Consider the following 21,902-nt stretch of genomic DNA (forward strand, 5'->3'; position numbering starts at 1 on the left):
TGCAAGATTATACCTGTTTTTGTCTCCTTGCTATTTAGCTATTTGTTATTTAGTCATATTTATGACACACGCTAATTCGCTCTATTTAGGATCTCAAATCTTAAAAAATAAAAAACCTGACCCACTGGATGCAGCTATCATAAATGGCTTGTTTTCTACTTCTTGAATGATATTGGACCTAATTTTCATATTTGCATTCAGGAGTCTCTGTACACATCCCATCCCTTAGTTCCTAGAGCCTTAGATGAAATCAGATTGTTTCGGAAAGGTATAGCAATATATCGAAGAAACCCCTATGAAACATTCAGCCCCACTTGCTGTGTGACTTTGGATAAGTCATTTTACTACTTTCTCTGAGCTTCAGTTTTCTCATCTGTCAAATACTCATCATCCCTGCTCTCCCTGCTTCACAAGATTATTATAAAGAATTATTATTATAGAGAATAACTAGATGGGACTATAAATTGTAAAGTGCTACAAAGGAGTGAGTAATGCTATCCTCAGTAGTAAGCAGGCCTACAAAATACATCTTCAATTATAGCAAGTGGTTAGGATAGTCAATATTTGAGGAAGAAGAAATATCTGCCTACCCCCTCCTAAATTCCAGACCCTGTTAGATGATGGAACAATCTTTCTCGGACCCCATCAATAAGGGAATGAATCATATCTTTCTAAACTTTGTATCTCCCCCATATAGTAAATGTGGGTAATGCTTTGCACACATAAAGAACTTAATACATGTCCAATGAATATAATGGAATTAAATTAATCGGAGTAGAGTTCTCTATAGTAGATATTCCCAGTGATTCTCAGACAAGTTATCGCCCTAACCCCAGGGCAATCCAAAGATGAAAAGAAATATTTCTAGTGTTCTGAACCCCAATAGCTTTTCACTGAAACATGAGCAAAAATTGCAATACAAATTTCAGTGAACAGTGACTTGTCAAATAATAATAGAAAAACTACATGTAGAAACATGAAGACTCTAACATTTATGAAATTAAACTATTACAAGAATAAAATCAAAGAAAAGGAATTTAGGAAAATCCATCAATCATTAACTGAAATAAAAAACTAGAACAATGAAGTATCTAATTAGAATTAGAACTCAAAATAATGTTACTGTTGGGGGCAGATTCTGATTTACTAAAAGAATCAATCCTATGTATTGCAAGGTGAGTGGAAATCTGGTAGAGTGGATACAGAACCAGTCTCAGAGTCAGTAAGATCTGAGTTCAAGTCCTTCCTCTAACACATACTATTTGTATGACCATAGATAGTTCTTGTTTGACCTCTTTGCATAGTAGGCAATGGGAAGTTAGATGGTGCCGTGGACACAGCATCAGGCCTAGAGTAAGGAAGTCTCATTTTCCTGAGTTCAACTCAAACATCTATTAGCTGTGTGACTCTAGGCAAGTCACTTAACCCTATTTGTCTCAGTTTCTCCATCTATAAAAATGAGCTAGAGAAGGGAATGGTAATAAACCACTCCAGTATCTTAGTCAAGAAAATCCCAAAATTGGATCAGAGTCAGACGCAACTAAAAAAACTGAACAAAATACGAGGGAACTCTCTTAAGACTTTTTGAGCAAAGGTGTAGATTTTCATTGGCAGAGAGAGTTCTCTCACTGGAGGTTTCCTGAACCAATAAAATCAAAGGTCTGTGAACACATGAGGAAGTAGTCTAGATCTCTTATGATTGGAGAGATGTGAATCAGGACAGTTCTGGGATACCACCTTGCACCCAGTAGATTGGCGAATGTGACAGCAGAGAAGGGTAGTGGATGTTGGAGGGGATGTGGAAAATTGGGACACTGGTGAATTGCTGGTGGAGTTGTGAATTGATCCAGCCATTTTGGAGGGAAATTTGGAATTATGCCCAAAGGGCTTTGAAAGACTGCCTGCTCTCTGATCCAGTCATACCACTGCTAGGTTTGTACCCCAAGGAAATAATGGGGAAAATATATGTACAAAAATATTTATAGCCATGCTCTTTGTGGTGGCAAAAAAAATGGAAAATAAGGGGATGCCCTTTGGTTGGGGAATGGCTGAACAAATTGTGGTATTTTTTGGCAATGGAATACTGTTTTGCTGGAAGGGGTGGTATACTAGAGAAATTCCATGTGAACTGGAAAGACATCCAGGAATTGATGCAGAATGAGGTGAGCAGAGCCAGGAGAGTATTGTACACAGAGACAGATACACTGTGGCACAATCAATGATCCAGGACAATTCTGGGAGACTTATGCAAGAGAGCTCTGTCCACATTCAGAGAGGGAACTGTGGGAGCAGAAACACAGAGGAAAAATATTTGCTGGATCACATGGTTCTATAGGGATATGATTGGGGATATAGACTCTAAATGATCGCTCTATTGCAAATATTAATAACATGGATATAGGTTTTGATCAATGACTCATGTAAAACTTAGTGGAATTGCTCATTGGCTATGGGAAGGGGTAGGGAGGAGGAGAAGGAAAGAACATGAATCATGTAACCATGGAAGAATATTCTTAATTAATTAATCAATTAGATTTTTAAAAAATAAAGTCAAATGAAAAAAATCGAAGGTCTGATCCCAATATAAATACATATCTGAAACCACATATACAATCATATAAAGTAGGTACAAGTATTTATACATTATGTCTACATAATATATATTACAATACACATAATATTGTAGTAGGTAAAATACGATTTGAGGAAACAAAGGTTCAATCTCTAAAGCATATCAGTTTATTAAGCAATGCACAGCAATTTGTCTAATTAATTGGGACCAGGAAGCTTCCTCAGCTTAGGGCTAAACCCCAAATATAAGGGAAGGCATTAAATTAGTTAATTTAAATTATATTAAATTTAATTTAAAAAATTAATCAAAAAAGGCCAATTAATTAAAAGGAAACAATACAATATTAGGTAATTTGATTTCTAACTGGAGGAAAGATTAGGGACTTTCCAAGTTCAGAGGAGACCAAACAAGTGCAATTCCCTGAATTCAGACATGGAGATGTTCCACTCCTTCCCAAGTGTCCATAAACAATCAAAGGAACTAAGAAACAATAACTCTTTGGTCAATATGGAACAAGTTTTCATATAAGATGTGTAAAATTGTGAAAAAAACTCCTTGCATCAATCTTTGGATCTAAATGTGTTTCTGGTCAGCATAACCCTAGAGACCTTAGTTAAATGTCTCTAAGTAGCAGAGAGAAGTGTTCCACTATCCCAGCCACAAAGAACTAGGCTCAAACATTACAATAAAGTTTTCTCCTAATTTCCACAATTGAATAAGGCTTTTTCACAAGAAAGAAGTTGGACTAGACCAGTAATTCCCAAAGTGGGCGCCAACACCCCCTGGTGGGTGCTACAGCAATCTAGGGAGGCAGTGATGGCCACAGGTGCATTTATCTTTCCTATTAATTGCTATTAAAATTAAAAAAAAAATCATTTCCAGCGGTTCTAAGTAATTTTTTTCTGGAAAGGGGGCGGTAGGCCAAAAAGTTTGGGAACCACTGGACTAGACCCATAATTAAATAGAAACTAAGCTAGCTCCAGAACTAAGCACAAGATAGAGTCAGTATGGATCATTCAATTGCTTCAATTCCCACTACCACTTACTGTCCTAATCCCAACTCCCTAAATATGAATTCTATAGAATAGAACTAATATAATAATTAATATATAACATTATAACATAACATAATATAATATAACTTAATGTAATATAATGTAATATACTGTAATGTGTTGCAAGTTTCCAACAAATGTGTTGTTTTATATGTATATAAAACTCAGGGTCACCTACATAACATGCTGACCCATTCATGATAAATAAAATCTGTATTACGTGAACAATATATCATATATAATACAGGTATGTAATATATGTTATGACTTTTATTGCAAGTCTCCATTATATGGATTATATTATTGTATGTATACCTCAGGATTACCTTCATGCCACAATGAAACATGTCACCACTATCTCCATGTCGATTCTTCACTATGTGTTTTAAGGTTCTATTCTGAGATTTCATCATGGAATGGAGGCAGCCTGGTTCCTGAGAGCTTGGTCAGTGAAACACAAGCTCTGAAAGCCTCTTATCAAGCTGAAAAGCCTTCTACTGACTCAGCAGCAAGCTTTGTTATTGTATTACCTGGCTAGATGAAAAATTCATACAGGTCCATCATCAGAAGGCTTCCAAGTGACTGTTGTTGCTGTTGTTGTTTAAATCACAACAGCACATGAAGATTCTCTCCAAAGGTACATAGAAAGGTCATAAACTGCATTAGTAGAGAGAGCATTCCCAATAAAAATATGTATAGATCTGAATATTGAATTACATTGGCAAGAATCTCAGAAAATGGAAAGGTGGATAGAACTATGTATACTAAAAGCACTAAGGAGCTTTAACTGCTGATGATAGACTTATACTGTAAGGAAATCAAGAAGTGGGAATCCTTTATATACCAAGATACTTATAGCAGCACTGTTAGCTCCACATAAACAAAATTAACAACTAAAAATAAACTAGGTGCCTAAAAATTAGGCAATACCTTAAAAGGTTAAGTGATAGAACACAAGATTTAAAATCAAGAAAACCCGAGTTCAAATTCTACTTCAGACATTCCCTAATTGTGTTATGCTGGACAAGTCCCTTCATCACCATCTGCCTCAGTTTCCTCATCTATAAATGGAGATGATAATAATATCTATGTCCCAAGAGTGATGTGAAAATAAAATGAGGTGATATTTTAAAAATACTTTGCAAAGTGCAAACATCTTTCAGTTGTTTCAGTCATGTCCTACTCTCTGTGACTCTATTTCGATAATTCCTTGCCATTTCCTTCTTTTGTTCATTTTACACATGAAAAATTGAGGCAAAAAAAAGTAAGTGACGTGCCCAGGATGACACAGTGAGTTAAGTATCTCAGGCTAGATTTAAACTCATAAAGATGTGTCTTCCTAATTCCAAACCCAATTTTTTTCCATTATACCACCTAGCTATAACTGTAAAGTACTAGATAAATGCTAGCCATTATTATTATTTTATTTTGTGGTTATGAGAGATGGTTCAATAAAGTGAGTAGGAACTAAGGAGAATAACCATGGTATAAAACCATGCAACATTTTTTTAATGAATTAATTTTTAAGTGCACTGTGAGATGCAAAGGAAATGGAAGAAATTGTAGAAATGAGAGTGAAACCAGCTTTATTGGCTGTTTATGCGAGAGTTTGAGAAACCTGAGAGAATATTTATGTATCCAGGGGCTCTTATGATTAAAAGATAAAAGCTATATTCTTCCTTTAGTTATAGTAGAAAGGGACAAGATATTGACTACAGATCACTCAAGAAAAATTTGCATGTGCTTATAATGGGTATTTTACTTAAATTTAATTTACATCCTATCTAAAGATCTAAAAATTTGCTTCAAACAAAATAATGGTGCATCAGCCACCTATATCAGAAAGTGAGAGACTGTCCAGTTCTCTATATCATTTTAGAAAATTTCCCAATTTTCCCCTTAATCCCATAGTATTTTAAGTAGCGAAAGCTTAGAGTCGAGACCTGAGTTTAAATACTTAAATAAATACTTAAGAACTGTGTGTTCAGACCTGAGCAAGGCCCCTAACCTCTTTCAGTCTCAGATGTCTACAAAAGCTTTGGATATAACAAGCCTCTAAGCTGCTTTCCAGCTTTAAGGCTAGATATCTATATATTATTTTCATAATTGAAAAGTCCTTTTCTCACATAAATCCTGTGAGTAGGTTATTCCCATTGTATAGATGATAGAACTGAGGTTATAAAAGGCTGAATAACTTGGCCATAGTATTACAGTCTAATCCCAGATTTGGTTGATTTAATAAAAAGGAAGAAAATATTAATTAGAATAACATCCATCCAGTGCTTAGTCAAAGTGGAATCTTGTTGGCCTGACTCCCCCTTTTGCCCCTCTTGCCCTAGACCACATCCCCTTTCCAACACTAGCATAAACAGCCTAACATTTTCTCCTGCCTTCCTAGAACATAAATGCTGGGGTCTCCTTACTAGGATGGCATGCAAAAATATTTGAAAATATTTAAGATCTCAACAAAACTAACAATTATGCAAAGGAGTTACTCGTAATTAACTTATTGGCAAGATAAACAGAAATTCCAATAACCTAGTCTTGCTCATCAAAAAGTGATTTTACAGGCAAAGGCTCATCAAAGCAGTCAAAATCAAAATTGCTAAGACTTTCTAAGAAAACTTTGACTTCAGTTTAAAGTTTATCATAAAAATGAAAAATAAAATTTTAAAACCACTTATTACTCAGACTTCCCCATAAATTTTCTAAAAGGCTTTTTCTTCCTCCTGATGTAGCTAATTTCCTGTGTGCTTTATCTAGAAAAATAGTTTCTAAGGAATAGATATAATTAATCATTAGATGAGTACTGAATGGGAATTTTTTTTTAAAAATAGACATTTGTGGTTTCACACTTTTCAGTTAAATGTGTATGTGCAAATATTCTTTTTTTCATTTTAGCATTTATTAAATTTAAAACTTAGAAAATTAATAAAGGAATGTTTTATCACAAAGCAGTGTGATGTGGAGGAAAGCAAGCTGTCCTTGGAGTCCAAAGGCCTGAACTGGTCCTTCTCTCTATTATTTACTAACTATACATAAATCACCAAGCTTCTTACAGCCTCAGTTTCCTCATTTGTAAAAGTAGGGGTAATATAATAAAAATGTTGCTTCTATCTTGTTTAGTTGATGTGAAGATGATAGATTTAAAACTTTAGAGATCATCTGGTCCAACTCCCTGATTTTAAAGATGTCGACACTGTAGTTAAAAGACATTTGTTCAAAGATATACAGGAAATGAAAGGTGGTCACAACTGGAAATCTGATCTTCTGATTCTAATTTTAATTTTCTTTCCTTTGCAGTCAACTGATATCAATGGCTACAATAACAGAAAAGCTCTATAACCAAAATGGTCTAATAATATTGGTTTCACTGGGCTAAACATTTTAAACATGGAATTTTAAAAAAGCAGAACACTGTTTGGTCTTTGCAACTGTGACATCACAAGAATTGCCTTTCTCATTTATCTACCACACTGCCCACTAAAATGATGGCCTCCTAATAGGAATTCAATGAAAGTGTGGATCATTTGCTGACTGAAAGTTCAAAGTTATAATTTTGAAAGATAGAAAAAATAATTTTACTAGAGAGAAAACAGAGGAACACAAAAATAATAGAAAAGAAAATAACTAGGAACAGAGCTTTCAGTGTATAAAAAGGGTTTTCTTTATGTAGCAATTACTGGTTCTGAAATAAGATGGCTTAGAGTCTACACCACCTAAATATAATATTCATGCCACTACATTTAATTGATATCTATAGAAATGTGGCATATCATAATTTGATGTTAATTAATCATTAAAGAATTAATGATGTTACTATGCTAGATTTGCTTATCTTCACCTAAATTCCAGATGGTTTCAGGATCATTTTTTTCCTCTAAACAATATTAATTGTAGGGAAAGTGGAATCTAAAAAAAAAACTGCTACTTTTTTCTGTCTCTTTCTCATTTAATATTATATATGCATTCACATATATGTATAGTTATATTTTATATGTATATACATTGTATATTATATATGTAAATGTGTATATACATACATACGATAAAGAGGTATTAAGAATTTGATGGATAGATAGATATATAGATGGATGGATGGACGGACAAACAGACACAGATCAATGGATGGACAGATGAATAGATAAGATAGATGAATGGATGGATGGATGGACAGACAGATTGATGCATAGATAGATGATAGATAGATAGATAGATAGATAGATAGATAGATAGATAGATAGAAAGATAGACAGACAGACAGACAGACAGACAGACACAGACAGTTAGATACACAAAATACTCTAGGGAGGGTATATATTATTATCTCTGCTTTTATTCTAGAAGTTGAATACAACTGCAATTGCTGCTGCTACTACCATTAGTCTTTTAGTAGGCAGAGAGAGAGGGAGAGGGAGAGGTAGTCAGACAGAAAAAGAGAGAGATGGATGGATAGATAGAATAAATTTTTGTGTGAATAAGGATAAAGCCCTACATTTGGATTTTAATAATCAACTTTATAACTACTAGGGGGAGAAAAGAAAGAAAAAAGAAAATGGTTCTTTGATAATGATGATGATTTTTCCCTTTCCCACACAATGGCTGGCCATTCAACATATTTGTTATAGCAATTTACTTATATTCAATACTGCCCCCCAACCCTCCTCCCTCCTTTTTTTTTGAAGATGGATTTCTTCATCTCTTTCTGGCTGTAAGTGTAAATGAAAGGACTTCTCATAGTAAGCCCTGATCTGATTGACACACAAGCTTTGACTGGCTTCATTTCAGACCTGAGTTAATTCACCCCTCCTTAGCCTTGGCAACAGCTTGGAAATGAGGAGTGAGGGATAATAAGGATTCCAGGATGATTTCTAGGTTGCATGTCTGAATAATTGAAAGTATGGTGTTGTCCACTATCGTATTAAGGAAGGTAGGAGAAGCATCATGGTACCCAGGGATGTATACTTTTTCTACTCTTAGAGTTAAGATCCTGGTCTCTTCAGCCAGAATAGATAAATGCTACTTTTCTTTGTATCTTCAGGGGAGAAGGGGAGGAGGTGATAGGGAAGAGAGAGAGAGAGAGAGAGACAGACAGACAGACAGACAGACAGGAATGAGAGACAGAGAGATGAGAGATAGAGACAGAGAGAGATAGAGAGGAGTGTATTGGAGTGTGGATAATACAATAGTAGCATGAAGACAGGACTAGGAATCCAGGTACCTGGAAATTAGGAGTGTGACAAAGCCAACTCATACCATTAAATTGAGAGTCAGCTGTTAAATATTGAAAATAAGAATTTTTACCTTAGAAAATGGCAAATGCTACAACTCAAGATTTGACTATTTGTGTTGATTGTCTAGACTTTAAATGATCAGAAACATGGTAATAACATAGATGAATCTTAAAAGCATGGCATTTATATTTTCTTGGAGATAGTTATTAAACATTTACTAACATAGCCCTGTCTGAATTCATATATGATACTGAATAAATATAAATTTCATGTATAGGTTCTGCCACCTATGGCTTTGTGCCCAGGAGGAAGTTATCTCCATAAGCCTCAGTTTCCTTGACTATAAAGTGGTGTATAATTAGAATCTGAACCCCAGAACTATAATTCCCAGCACCCCACTCTCCTCACCTTATGTGCTGATGTAGGCAGGATATAATTTTGTGTAGCCTCACCTCTCCCTCTCTCTTCCTGTGATCTCATTTGGTGGAGGTGTTGTGAAGTGAGTAGCAAGAGAAACTACTCATGTGATCTTTTGTTTTATTAGATTTTATTATTAATAAACTTTATAAGTATAATACTTGGAGTATTGGACATTAATTTAAATCCTACAATGGGAATCACATTTATACTACTGACTTTTTGGGGGGCTTTTCTTTTTATTTTTTAGAAAAATTTTCCATGGTTACATGATTCATGTTCTTACTTTCCCCTTCACCCCCACAGGCCCCTCTCCCCCCCCCATAGCTGACACACATTTCCACTGGTTTTAACATGTATCATCTATCAAGACTTATTTCCATAATATTGATACTTGCATTGGTGTGGTCGTTTCGGGTCGACATCTCCAATCATGTCTGCATCAACCCATGTGTTCAATCAGTTGTTTTTCTTCTGTGTTTCCACTCCTGTAGTTCTTCCTCTGAATGTGGAGAGTGTTCTTTTCCATAAGTCCCTCAGAATTTTCCTGGGTCATTGCACTGCTGCTAGTAGAGAAGTCCATTACCTTTGATTGTACCACAGTGTATCTGTCTCTGTGTGCAATGTTCTCCTGGTTCTGCTTCTTTCACTCTGTATCAATTCCTGGAAGTCATTCCAGTTCACATGGAATTCCTCTAGTTTATTATTCCTTTGAGCATAATAGTATTCCATCACCAGAATATACTACAATTTGTTCAGCCATTCCGCAATTGAAGGGCATACCCTCATTTTCCAATTTTTTGCTTCCACCATTCTACCCAAATTAATTTATTTATTTAGGGCCATACCTATCAAACTACCCAAAAACTTTTTTACTGAATTAGAAAAAACTATAAGAAAGTTCATTTGCAAGAACAAAAGATCAAGAATATTAAGGGAAATAATGAAAAAAAAAAACATGAAGGAAGGGGGCCTAGCAGTACCAGATATTAAACTATACTATGAAGCAGTAGTTATCAAAACAATATGGTACTGGCTATGAGACAGAAAGGAAGATTGGTGGAATAGACTTGGGGTAGGTGACATCAGCAAGACAGTGTATGATAAACCCAAAGAGCCCAACTTTTGGGACAAAAATCCACTATTTGACAAAAACTGCTGGGAAAATTGGAAAACAATATGGGAGAGATTAGGTTTAGATCAACATCTCACACCCTATACCAAGATAAATTCAGAAGGGGTGAATGACTTGAATATAAAGAAGGCAACCCTAAGGAAATTAAGTGAATACAGAATAGTATACTTGTCAGATCTCTGGGAAAGGAAAGATTTTAAAAGCAAGCTAGAGTTAGAAAAAATTACAAAATGTAAAATAAATAATTTTGATTATACTACTGACTTATAGAGTTATTATGAGAAAAGTGCTTCAGAATCCTTAAAGAACTATATACACATGGCAGAGTATGTCATCCTTTAATCTCTATTTATTTTTCAAAAATAAAAGTATTAGAGTGAGAGTCAGGCCTAGAGACAGGAGGTCCTAGGTTCAAACCCGGCCTCAGCCACTTCCCAGCTGTGTGACCCTGGGCAAGTCACTTGACCCCCATTGCCCACCCTTACCAATCTTCCACCTATGAGACAATACACTGAAGTATAAGGGTTTAAAAAAAAAAAAGAAAGAAAGAAAGAATTAGTGCGACAAAGTGGTCTAGTGATTAAAGTCCCAGGCCTAGAGTCAGTAAGACATGAATCCAAATCTGACTCCCATTACTTATTGGCTATATGACCCTGTGCAAGTCCCTTAACTGTACCTCAATTTCCTCATCTGTAAAATGAACTAGAGAAGGAAATGGCAAACTACTCTGAATATCTTTGCCAGGAAAACTCTCCAAATGGGGTCACAAAGAGGCAGACGTGACTAAAACAGTTAAACAACAATAAATGGTTAAATTCCTCAGGCTCTGTACATTCACTAAATCATACTGGATAAAGTGATATGAGCATCTTTGAATTAGTGTAGAGACAGTCACCAGGTTGGTCATGTAGGAAAGATATGAAGAAAGTGCTGCCAAATAAAAGACTAAATAGGAAGGACATATCTTGAATGCGTGGGAGCAAATGTGATTAAACTCCACAGTTGCTGTATAAATTACATCCTGTGCTTCAGAATAAATCACAAGTAACCACCACTGGCAGCTACAGAGGACTGAAGAAAGGAAAACCTACTGAGAAAACAAATGATCTGCTGGAGCCTTCTCAAGAAGATACTTGTGAGAAGAAAATAGGAAGTCTAAAAGTGTTCAGGGCAGGCATCTTCACACATTTGCCTTTGCACTTTAATCACAATTTCCAAATCTGTCAAAGACAGCTGTTTTCACAGGTTCTAATGTGACATGAGAACTCTGATGGCTTCAAATCTATGTAGCACTGGGGGTTACAAGAAAGGACAAAAAAGCCCATCTGTCAGGGGTATGGGTAATGGGAAGGAGGAACAGGGAAGGAGAATAGGAAGGGTTATGAACAGATGTTCAAGTACTCCAGTGATTAACCTTGCTATTAAGGAAGGGCAAACACATCCTCCTTGCCTCAGGAAATGAGGTCAATGCCCTTCTTTGCTATTACTTAAGAAGTTTGTGAAATTTTAAGGCTTGAAGTCATCTTAGAGATCCTCTGGTCTCTAACCCATTCATTTGGTGGGGGAGGAAGCAGGACCCCAGAGAGGTTGCAACTTGCCTGTGGTCTCACAGCTAATAGGGGACATAATGACATTGGAATCATATTTTCTAGCTTCCAATTCAGTTTCCATTTGAACTCAACAAGCTGCTTCTCTAGCACACATATGTTACATATATTGTCCCAATCTTTAGGCTTGCAGCCTAAGAGTCACCCTAGACTCCTCATTATCTCTCACCTCTCCCCAACCCCCCATATCCAATCTGCTGCCTGTGGATTTCATCTTGGCAACAACTAAACTGCCAGCATTCTGGTATAAGCCTTCATCGCCTTGCCAGGACTATTGCAATAGTGTGTTCATGGATCTAACTGCCTCAAGTCTCTTTCCACTCCAATCCATCCTCCATTTAGCCAACAAAGTGGTTTTCCTCAAGTGCAAGTCTGACCAAGTCACTCAACTACTCAATAAATTCCAGTGACTATCTATTGCCTCCAAGAGCAAAATTAAAATCCTCTGTTTGGCATTCAAAGCCCTTTTATAACTTGACCCCATCCTACCTTTCCAAATTCTTACACGTTCCTCCCTGCCATTAACTGTTTGATCCAGTGACAATGACCTCCTTGCCGTCTCCCACAAACAAGACACTCTATCTCTCCTCTGGGCATTGTCTATAGATCTCCCCCATGCTTGGAATGTTCTCCCCACTCATACCTGGCTACTGGCTTCCTTTAAGTCCCAACTAAAATCCCATCTTCAACAGAAAGGCTGTCCTAATCCCTTTTAATTCTAATTCCCTTTCTTCCTATTTATCTTATATATGATTTGTTTGTACACATCTATTTGCTTCTTGTCTCCTCCATTAGATGGTAAGCTCCTTGAAGACAGAGATTATCTTTTGACTTTTTTTGTATCCACAACACTTAGCACCATGCCTGGCACACAGTAGGCATTTAGTAAATGTTTACTGACTGACTGAATGATTAGAAGAAAAATGGTTTTATCCATTTGCCTCAATTCCAAATTATCAGTTACAAGAGGGTAGGCAGAAGTGTTTTGTGTCCTCTTCGGGGCATAACATTAAACTTTTGCACACAGTAGTGCTTTATAAACAGTGAATGGATATATACTGAATTGAGTTGAAACTAAGTTCCTCTTTAAAATACCACCTTTTAAACATTATTCATTCTTTTACATATCGGCTGCTACCCTTATTTTCTTTAGACACCTCTTTACAACATGCTGAGGAATAGAGAAGGGATCAGGTGGGTGGTTAAAAACAAGCCAAATGTACCAAACCATCACAGACAGATTTATCAGTGAGCTCAGCTGGAAAAGCAGCTGTGTCCCTCATATGTGATACAGCTTGATCCAAAGGTACAGCAAATCATCTCCAAATGATTACTTCTCAATAAAGCCATCAGAGCTCAGTAAAAGTTCAGTCTATACCCCACTGGGCACTTTTCTTCTCTGGTTCTAGAGAAAGGTGGGCTTAAGTCTTGCCAGTGAAAAATGTAAGAGATGTAACTTTCTTCTGAGTAAATATCCCAGACCTGGGGTGAATGCCGGGAGGCAGTTAACCCGTGCTCTTGTTAGGTGAACTAAAACATTGCCTACAGATGAACATGGGTATTGCTTTTAAAATAGTGAGAACAGAAGATGCCACAACTGCCTTACTGGAATTCATTCTGATCCATGACCCAGGACAATCTAGAGGAACTTATGGGAAAGAACGCTATCCACATCCAGAGAAAGAACTGTGGGAGCAGAAATGCAGATGAAAAACATATGATCGATAACAGAGTTCAAAAGGGATATGATCAGGGGTTTGATGTTAAAAGATCACTCTATTAAAAAAATGAATAACACGGAAATAGGTTTTGGACAACAATACATGTATAACCCAGTGGAACTGCTTGTCAGCTTCAGGAGGGGGGAGTTATGAATCATGTGACCATGTAAAAATATTCTAAATTTTAAAAATGGAAAAAAAATGTAGTGGCTAAGAGGGCTCCATCTCAAGACCCATGTTGTGCAGTCAAACCTTGAGGCTCTTTCCACTTCTACCAGCATTCTCAACAGCGGCCAGTCCTTCAGCAGCACAGCTATTTCCAGGTGTCCTGAGGCATGTTGCCTCCTCCCAACAGTTCCATTTTAATTAATTCCCTCCTTACCCCACATGCAAAAATTCCAAATTATGGCTCTACCTAATTTGCCTTTCTCAATTCCCTAAGCCAGTTCAAACCTAACATATATCATCTCAAAAAATATTGATAGTTCTAAAACATTTCACAGGAACTTTGGATACCTTCTCTAGGTTGCTCTCTTAATTTTAAAGTTACGAGTCAAAGGGCCTAAGTACAAGTTCTAGACCTGCCACTTGGGCCACAGATACCTCATTTGTTTAATGAAGTGGTTGAAGAAGTTGTCTAAGTTTCCCCAGTGCAAGCATTCTAAAGTTAGGGGATTCAATGAAAGAATGGCATTCCTACAGGTAGAAGACCAAACCCATCTTGAATCAACAGGGTGATAAGGAAGTCAAAACAATTAATGCAATTAGGAAGGGAATAGCTTCCAGAAATAGATGGGTTTTGACCTTTGACAGTCTTCATCTGCAGTACCAGGTACCAAATTTTAAAAAGATATTGATAGGCTAGAGACAATGCAGAAGAAGAACTACAAGGCTAATGATTAGTTCATGACATATGAGGATTAGGAACTGGGAATGTTGATTGAGGCAAAGAGAAGAATGGGAAAGAGGCAGGAGTGAAAACTATTAATATATATGAAAGGATATCATGTAGAAGATAAGTTTGACTTGTTCTGTTTGCCCCCCAGAAGAGAAAACCAAGAGAAAAAGGGTGAAAGTTGCCAAGAAGTCCTGAAAAACTTACTAAAATTAGACTATCCAGAAATGGAAATGGCTGCATAGTAGCATGGTGGAACTTCAATCCTTCCTTGAAGGTCTTCTGAAAGGGGCTACATGATGATTTGTTGAATGTTTGAATGGGAATTCCTTTTTTTGTGTGCATTCAGTTGGATGTCACTTTGGTACCTTCTAACTTTTAAAATCTGTAATTCTGTGGTTATGTGATACAGTGGAACCAGCAAGACAAGAAGAAAAGTTCTTAAAAATGAAGTAATATACAGGCTATTGGAAATAGCTGAAGAAGAATTCTGCTAGAATCAGCACAATATACTAGAGAATTAACTTCAAAGTATTCATAGAATGGCCTGATGTGTTATACAGCTCTAATATTAGGAAAAATAATAAAGAATTCCAATGTTACTCTGATCCAATGTAAATTGGGCCTACTATGGCCCTAAACTAGCAAATCGAGAGGGCTTTATCAAATCAACAAGTACCTAAGAGTATTTCTGTTAATTCTAAAATAAGAATTTTTCTATGTAAAATGCTTTCTTTATACCATCACCATGAGAGAAAAAGTGTGAATTAAATCATGAGAACATAGAGATAGAAGGGACATTAGATGTCAGTCCAAGCCTTTCATTTTATAGAGGGGGAAGATTTAGTACTTTGCATAATGTAACATATTAAGTTCCAAAATACTAGGTATATACCCTATGAAAGTGAATGATAAAAAGAAATGTCCCATGTACACAAAAACATTTATAACAGTACTTTCTGTATAGCAAAGAACTAGAAACAAAGGATATGCCCATCAACCTGGGAATGTCTTCAAAAGCTATGATACCTAAATATAATGTAATATTGCCATGTTGTGAGAAACAACAAATATGATGAAATACAATTACATTGGAAGACAAAACAAATTGAAGCAGATTGAAGAAAGCAGAACCAAGAAAACAATATAAATACTGACTACAAAAATGCAAATGAAATAACAACTCAACAACTACAATGGAATTCCATGAAATTAAAATGCTCAAGTTTGTCCCAAAGAAATATGTAAGAAGGAACTTTCTCACTTCTTTGAAGAAGTGGAGGAACACAGGTGTAGAATGCTCTATCTATCAGACTTTATAGATGTAGTCTATAGTTTTGCTGGTCTTTTTAGTTTTTATATGAGATGACTTTATGAGAGAAGTAGAAAGGACAGCTACTTTAAGAAATGTAGATAATGTAAAGAAAAAGATATTAATAAAATGATTTTTTTAAGTTTACCACATCTTGAATCCATTCTTTGCTACCACCAGATCCAATAGTTTTCTATCATGCCATTTTCTTTTCTCAATCTCTCTCCATCCCTCCTCCCCAGGACAAAGAAACCAGTCGTTTAGAAACATTAATTTTCAAGAAAGCTTAGAGGGAAAATTCACTGGAAAATTTAGGGTGAAACAATAGTTATTTAGCTAAAAAGAGACAAATACAAAAGCTGAAAATAAGCAACTTGTTATCACATTATTCAGAGTTTAGATAAAGAATGGTCTGTATCAAACTCCGCCTCTTTTTAAAGACTGTCCAGACACAGCAAACTGTAATGCATAATAAGTCATTAGTAAAGGGAGACAGTCAATGATCCATTAAGTAGAAGAAAAATTAGCACACAGTAGCAGATTCATGTTCCCTGCAGAAACTAAACAATCAGCTGGTATTTTAAAATCTCATTCTCATTTGCTTGCATTTTAAAATGACAGCAGCGATAAAGAACATAGCCAGTTTTTCATATCATCAAATATCATCCCTCCACTCATTTAACCTAATAAGCATCTAACTGTTCACTTCTGTCATGGATTCATCAGGTTTTCCCTATATAAATTGGATCCTCCACTTCTTTATCCCTTCCCATGTCCAATTAGTTTCTCCCTTCTGTTTGGCTCTACAATTTTAGAGTGTCCTCTCAAATTCCCTACACACTACTCCAATTCAGGACATTGACAGGATGTCTCATATATAGTACATCTCCTTCTCTCCACTCGTAATCACCACTCTGGATCAGGTATTCATCACCTCTTCCCTGGACTACTATAATGGTCTTCTATTTTGTTTCACTTTCTCAAGAGTCTCCTGTCTCTGATAATCATCCACTGATTACCACAGCAATAGATCTGATCATGTTACCCAGATTACTCAATAAACTACAGTGGCTCTTGATTACCTCCAAGATCAAAAGGTGCTTTAATAAAGACAAATAATTAATCCCCTGTAGTATATGAATTCACACTACTCAAATTATAATTATGCAAAATATGGTCTTTAGTTCCCGCCCAAGTGAAATATGTGCTGTGTCTTTGAATGATGTGATCACCTTTTTTCTGGAAGCTATTTTAGCTTTTTTCAAATCTATTTTGTTGAAGAAGACCAGTGGTTAAATATTTAGTAGCATACCACTAAATATATGTGCAGCCACATTGCCCTCACATCTGTCCCACAATGAATCCTTCCTCACTGAATTCCTCCAGCACTTATATATAGTCCATCACATATATATTGATTTTCTTGAATTATTCTCTGTTTCATTTTTGTCTAGCTTATCTCCAATTTACTGTTAAGCTTATTCTAAGGTAAGGGCCATATTTGTTTCAGTTCAATTAGATTCAACACACATTAATCAATTAAGTGCCTACTAAGTACTATTCTTGGCATTTCTGGAATCTTAACGGTGCCTGGCAAAGAGTAAATACTTTTTTAAAAAAAGAATCAATACTGTGTGGTTCCAAGGCAGATGAGTGCTAAGGATTAGGCAAGGGGGGTTAAGTGACTTGCCCGGGGTCACACAGCTAGGAAGTGTCTAAGACCAGATTTGAACCCATGAACCTCCATGCTCTCTAGGTCTTGCTCTCAATCCACTGAGCAACCTAGCTGCCACCCACATAGTAAATACTTAATAAATACTTGTTACTTGTTGATTAATGCACCAGAAATTGTGCCCAGAGCTGAGGTCCAAAGACAAAAATAAAACTGTGCCTAAGCTCAGGGAGCTTGCATTCCACTATTTCTTTTGTGTCCTTTAACATAGAATTTAGTGCTGGACACTTAAACAAATAGCAATATGGAATCAGTGCTATATGGAATATAGAAAATATAGTACCAGTTCTAGACACAGATTCCTTCTTTTTTTTTTAAATGAGGGACACCCTTGTTCCAGAATTTGAATCATTAAAAAGGAAATTTTGGTCTCCTCTCTGTTCTTTGCAGTCACACAGACTCTGCAAGGCAAAGACTTATTTGTTACAAGGAATGTTCAGAAGCATATCCATGTATATACTCTGATGACACCCTGTGACAGGCTACATATGTTCCTCAGAGATATAAAGGAGTAAAATGCCAGTTGGAAGAATGAGCATAATCTGTAACATTTTCTGAATATAACCATATGACAGGCATCTTATATAATATACTGCATGAATGTAAATATACTTTATGATCTGTATTAGACATATATTAGGGGCAACGAGGTAGCACAGTGGATTGAGCACTAGGTCTGGAGTCGGGAGGACCTTGATTCAAATCTGACCTGATACTCCCTAGCTCTGTGACCCTGAGCAAGTCACTTAACCCCAAATGCCTAACCCTTGTCATGATTCTTACTTAGAATTGATCCCAAGACAGAAGGTAAGGGTTTAAAAAAAGACATATTAAAACATTATTGATAAATGTGGCCATCATGAAAATTTGTTACACTGTACTTAGAAGTTTAGAAAACAGATTCACATAAGAGATCAACTCATTTGACTCTTACAACAACCCTGTGAAATAGGGACGGTGGATGTTTTACGCCTCTTTTATAGATGACAAAACCAAAGGTGGGAGGTTAAGAAAGCACCTTAAGATCATCTAGTCCCCTGCTCTCATTTAACACAGGAGAAAATTGAAGCTGTGTAAAGCGATTTGCTTAAGATTAGTGGACATGGTGGACAGAGACAATCTCAGAGCTAGAGGGACCTCATTTCAAGTCTTCCTTCTGACCCATATCAGTTTCCTGACTTTAGCCAAATCACTGAACCCTCAAATAAGGTGCCAGTTCACACTAGTAGAGGAAGTTTCCTTTACCAGTGAAATCATAGGTCCAGTTCCTATCTATGGTGATAGTCAATATCAGAGTAAAGATTTGAACCTAGTTCTTCTGACTCCAAATGTTATTTTCCATAACTGAGTCCAATGTTCTTTCCACTTCACCAAGCTGCTTTCCTAGAAACCACTTTCTTTACTGTCCAACCTTCTTAGGGTGGGCAGGAAATCACAGACATAAAAATGTATCCTAACAATATGAAAGATTACTGCAGGCAATATTGTTATAATGCACTTTCACGTTGGTCCAAACAAAATTTATTTCAGTCGATTGCTATTTATTTCTATCATATACCACCTTGGCTCACTGCTGAAATTCTCTGAATTTATCTTAGCTTTTCTCGGACTTCTGTACCCCTCTCTGTTTACGTGTTCCTTCGGAATTCTTTCCCTCCTTTTCTACCTATTCCATCTATTCTTCAAGAACCAATCCAAATTATCTCTCAGCCTTTATGCTTCCCCTTAGCCTTTCAATAAAGAGTTGAAAACCAGCTCATCCTTGAACCTCTTAATGTTATATCATTTACTCACCTGTATTTCAAATTATACTTATTTGCATCTATATCTTTTTCCTTCCAAATATATTGTGAACAGAGAGGATATTATTAATCTTTGTATACTTTGTATGGAACTGCTGTGTGGCACAAGAAGATAGAGTGTTGAATCTGAAATCAGGAAACTCATCTTGCTGAGTTCAAATCTGACCTCTAGCTCTATGACCCTGAACAATTCATTTAATCCTGTTTGCCTCAGTTTCCTCCTCTATAAAATGAGCTGGAGATGGAAATGACAAACAATTTCCATTATCTCTGTTTAGAAACCCCAAATAGGGCCACAAAGTATCAGACCCCACTGAAAAATGCCTGAACAAAAAAAATACTTTATATACTTCATAGTATGAAATGTACCACTCTAGTTCAAGTAGATACTTAATAATGATTCTTAGACTGAATGAATGGCAGAACCACAAGTGTGGGAGAAAAAAATAACACGTTTTTTCCCAACTGGGAATATTAAGGTGTATATTGGAGGTGGTGGAGGTGGCAAGAGTCTTCTCTACATTTTACTTTCCCAAATAGCCTTAAAAGACTTCAGTATTTACAGGAGATATAACAAACTTTATTACTAACACTTCTTAACTATGTTTCTATAGGGAAAATTTAGGATTTCTGGCTAGTCTAATAGCCACTACATCCTATACCTGTAACTTGCTCTAGCTATGTCCCAGAGAAACAACCTGGTTCTCCAAACAAGTTCTGGATTACTTCCCAGGATGCAGTGAAGTAGAAATGCATATTTGTAGGCTTTGGTACATTTACTCTTACTGAGTGATCCTAAGGATTGGTTTTTTAATTTGGACTATTCTCAATGCGTCCAGTGAGATTTCTCACCTATCGGGAAAGAACCAGAATAGATTGGCTTTCTGTTTTCAATGGACACTACAAATGGACTCAGTGTAATTAAGAATTTAGAAGTCATTCTGAATAAAGTGATTTTAAAGACTAGCTTGCTTAAATGTACTCTATAGGTGCCCACAAAGGCCCGGAGCAGCCAACAGCAGAGTAGGATTCTTTTTCATTCTCTTTTAAAACATGTAAAATAGATTCACATAGCCAATCATCTCATTTGACCCTTATAATAACCCCCTGAAATAAGTAGGGCAAGTATTTATACATTATGTCTGTGCATACACTTGTAACACATGCATACAAAACAAGTCAATCAGGGAATTCTTTAGTCACCAAGCTTTCCCACTAATTATGTGCCATGTACTGAAGATATAAAGACCAAACAAACACAGCTAATAATAGCTAACATTTATATGGCATCTACTGTGTGCTGAAGTTTGTGAAGCTAGATGTTTTTTTAAGAATTATCTCATTTGATTCTTACAACATTTGAACGCAGGTCTTCTTGACTCCAGGCTAGTGCTCTATCCACTGCACTAACTAGCTGTCTGCTCTTAAGGAACTTATATGCTATCTGGAGAGAAGTTTAAATACTTTTTAAACAAAGAAACGAAGAGCTGCGGTCTAGGAAAAACGTCATGTATTAAGTAATGCTTGATCCAAATCTTGGGGGAAATTAGGTATCTGATGAGGCAGACAGCAAGACAGATTACAAACTTAAGCATGAGGGATAACTGGTACAAAGCTAAGGAAAGGTGAGAATACCGTATGTGAAGAAAAGGAAGATAGCTAGCTTACCACAGCTAGAATGTCCAGGAAGAAGAGGAATATACAAAGAGGTTGGAAAAGTAGATTAGTACTAAATTGTAAAGGGTTTAGAAAGCTAAACAGAGGAGTTAGGAAGTAAAAACTTAATGATGGGGTAGGTCTGACATGTTCATACATACATTTATGCAAAATCATTTTGGCCATTATGTAGAGGATGGATTGAAGAAAAGAGAAAATTAATGTGTAACAAAATTATCATAATAGTCCAAATGATTAGAACTTTAATTAAGACTATACCTATAAGTCTTAAGAAGGGGTTAGATGAGAACTTGTTGTGGAGATCAAAATGACAATATTTGACAACTTATTAGATATAGAGAGTGGAGAAGGAGGAATCAAGGAGAAAAAGAGATTGAAAACTTAGAAGCATGGAAAGGTGGAGGTGTCCTTCACAAAAATGGAGAAATTGAAAAGTGGAAATGAGGTAGCTTTTGGAGGAAAGATGACAAGTTCTGTCTTAGGCATGTTGAGTTTTAGATGTATATAGGACATCCAGTTTGAAATACCTAAAAGGAATTTGGTGATGTAAAACTGGAATTCAGGAAAAGGAAAAGAAATACAGAGAGACAAATGGACAGACAAACAGAAAGACAAACAAGCAGACAGATGATGGATAGATAGATAGGGAGAGAGGGGGGGAGAGAGAGAGAGAGAGAGAGAGAGAGAGAGAGAGAGAGAGAGAGAGTCAGACATAGATCTGGCAAGAGTTTATAAAATAGCAT

General features: G+C 36.3%; 1 protein-coding gene across 1 annotated transcript in view; it reads right to left on the bottom strand.

The window, feature by feature from the left end:
* Positions 1 to 21,902, bottom strand: part of IPCEF1 (interaction protein for cytohesin exchange factors 1) — an 86,153-nt gene that overhangs the window by 56,968 nt on the left and 7,283 nt on the right. The gene's annotated exons all lie outside the window — the stretch shown is intronic.

The sequence above is a fragment of the Gracilinanus agilis genome, chromosome 4 (assembly GCF_016433145.1).
Source record: "Gracilinanus agilis isolate LMUSP501 chromosome 4, AgileGrace, whole genome shotgun sequence".
In the NCBI taxonomy this organism is placed as follows: Eukaryota; Metazoa; Chordata; class Mammalia; order Didelphimorphia; family Didelphidae; genus Gracilinanus; species Gracilinanus agilis.